Below are 3,305 nucleotides of genomic sequence, written 5' to 3'. Positions count from 1 at the left end.
GAAAATATTTTTTTGACAGGGGTAATGGGTAGTATAAACAAAGGCACTTTGAAAGCTTCCATTTATTATCTACTTAGCATGGGATGGTAATAAGCATCTTAGAAACAGAATGAAAGAGAACTTGACCCTGCAATCTCAGATCTTTCAACTAATGATGGACAACACCAGTGCAAACAAGTTCAAAAGATAAATGGTAAAAGCTGAATAAATGTCTATTATTAACTAGATAATGAAAGGATTTCCACTAAAGAAGAGCAAAGAGATAAAGTGGAACCAAAAGGAAGTGAAGGGTGTTTCATATTTAGATTAGGCTGGTCTGAAGGAAATCTGCATTTCTCTTCCTGTTATTTGAGCACAACTAAGGGAGGGTTTCAGAAGCCTCTGAAGAAAACAGTTCAGTGTTTCCTCAATTTATTTTGTGAAGCACACTACATTTTACATATTTTGCTCAGCACCTCAGCAATGTGTTACCATTACAGATATTATAGACATGGTTCTAAACAAAATGACATTCACAAAAAATTTTAATTATTTAAGTCATAAATATGAAATCTAACACCGAATCTTACAAAAGTTTGATAGTATAGTAAAACATCAAAATTAGCCGAAGAGACATCTTGCTAAGTTTTTCCGTCACTTAAAAGCATGTCAGAGGGGCTTCCCTGGTGGCTCAGTGGTAAAGAATCCATCTGCCAAGGCAGGGGATGCAGCTTCGGTCCCTGATCTAAGAATATCCCACATGCTGCAGAAAGCCCACGCCCCACAACTCTTTAGTCTGTGCTCTCCAGCTTGGGAGTCACAACCACTGAACCCAACCACCCTAAAGCTCGTGTTCTACAAGGAAAATAGTGTCCCCTTGTCTCACCACAACTAGAGAAAAGCCTGCACAGCAACAAAGATCCAGTGCAGCCAAAAATAAATATACAAATATTTTTTAAAAAGCAAGTCAGAAAAAATCTGCAATATCTTTACTATTATATAAACAATAGAAAATAATCATACTGAGTACCATACATATGTGGAATCACCTCTCGAATGAGTAAACTTCAGTTAAAATCAGGTGATACCAACTTGATCACAAGTTTCTGGCTGAAATAGGCTTTAAATGAAATTTATGAATAGTGAAATGTTAGTCCATTTCATGTGGGAAATTAATTTGGACAAAATTAAAAAAAACAACAACAACCTGCTTGATCACACATCTTAACATCAAGGCTAAATAGTGTTGACCCCTAAAGAGCAGTCTCACCCATGGAGTTGCCCAGAGGACTATGAAGAAGCAGAAGAAAGCATCTTTTTAGCATCGTCCTGAAGAGTTACTTACATTGTATACTCAGATGTTAGCCTGTAGATTTAGGAAAAATCAATTTGAATACTGTTTCTTCCCCTTTCTTTCATAAAACTTTGTCAAAAAGTAAACATCTTGGGTCCAAGCGACAATCTTTACCAAATAGTAAAATTTCTTATAGTAAAAAATTTGTCAAGAGAGTGTGGCTACACACACACATTTGAATGCATTTAAGCTTAAGAAATGGCTTCAAGCTCAGATGTGTAAAGGAATATGATACACAACTAAGGACTAAAAAAAAAATCTAGAACAGATGTCCAGAAGCCCGGTTTCCTTGGGTGGGACTATGTCCAGTGAAAAATTCAGCCCCGCTGAAAAGCCTAACAATGGATTCTTATCTTTGGAAGCTATAGTGATGCCCTGAAACAGTAATGGACTGTCACTATTTCTTCTAATTCCACTGAAAAGCACAGTGACACAATTCCAATGCATATGTAAATAATTACTAAGCAGCAGATAATTATGCTCAAATCAATAGCTGGACAGCTGGGTTACTCTATGTCAAAACCCAGGCAATTCAATGAAAGCTCCCCTGAGGAATATTCTTGGTTGTTATGGTGAATTGTGCTGTTACTTTTGCATTTTGATTGATTAATACACAATGCAGCTTGGCATATTTTCTATTTGGCATGCAAAATGCTAGTAACACATGAGAAGACATAGTTGAATTCTCTTACTATTTCTTAATGAAAATTTTCTTTAATCTTTCAGAAACACAGCAAAGTATTAGGTTTTATGCATTTAAAAAGCCTTCCCCTCAAAAATCTAAAAATAATATGCTGGCCTAAAGTAGGATGACTATGGAAATGGACAGATGCATCAAAAGAGTTCTAGCAAAGTATTCTTTTTTATAATATCAAAGAAAGAAGTTGATAGTAATTCTTGGAGATATAAAAATCTGACACTATAACATATACAGTTCATTTTAGAGATTTCTCTGCTAGTTCTATATGCATTCACAATGGATATTTATGTATCTTCAATGGGGAGAGTACATAAAATGTTTTTTCACCTTCAAAGGGAATGCATTTTATACAGAAAAAGAAAAATGAGGACATTCAGAACATTAAAACATACTTCATCGGGTAGTAGTGGAATCTAGTTTCTACTTGGGTTTCCTTACTCTGTCTTACAGGGTTTGCCTCAACCTTACTAGTCTAGTGGGGAGAATCCTAACATCTTTTATATACAAGTGTTCCAATCTTCCTCTCCTAAATCACTGCTCACAATCCCCATCTTATTCTTTCAGTGCCGATAGCCATACTTACTGGTGACAAAATGTGGTGTCTTGTGCTGGGTGCCCTGTGGGGATGACAATTTCATTTAACTGATGTGCTATCTCAACAAGACTGCTAATGTGATTCAGGGAGGTGACCTGAGCTCTACCAGCGCGTCCCCAAAGAAGAACAGGGCAGAGTCAACCAACTACTTTTGGCTTCTTGTCCATGAACAATTGCACTGATATTCAGTCCTTGATAATGTGAATGACCATACTCCTTAGGCACTACTGACCACTGGATTTTATTATTTCATCCCGTCTCTCTTTTTTTTTAATTAATTTATTTACTTTAATTGCAGGCTAATTACTTTACAACACTGTGGTGGTTTTTGCCATACCTTGACATGAATCAGCCATGGGTGTACATGTGTCCCCCCCGTGCAAACTGCCCTCCCACCTCCCTCCCCATCCCACCCCTCTGGGTTGTCCCAGTGCACCAGCTTTGAGTGCCCTGTTTCATGCATGGAGCTTGGACTGGTCATCTGTTTCACATAACACAAAGCTTTCTTCCCTCTCCATTGGCTTCCTCATGGGCCCCATGTCTTTTAATTCTTATTATTGTCAACCTTGAAGGGATCTGGTTATCTTTTTCCCAAGGCCATCATCACACAGGAAAACAATGTATTTTCCAACCTTCCCCACCCTACATCCCCTTAACTTGTCACAGCCCATTGTTCT

The sequence above is a fragment of the Bubalus kerabau genome, chromosome 9, assembly GCF_029407905.1.
Source record: "Bubalus kerabau isolate K-KA32 ecotype Philippines breed swamp buffalo chromosome 9, PCC_UOA_SB_1v2, whole genome shotgun sequence".
Classification (NCBI taxonomy): Eukaryota; Metazoa; Chordata; class Mammalia; order Artiodactyla; family Bovidae; genus Bubalus; species Bubalus kerabau.
The sequence above is the reverse complement of the archived record's forward strand: the minus strand, read 5'-3'. Positions refer to the sequence as shown.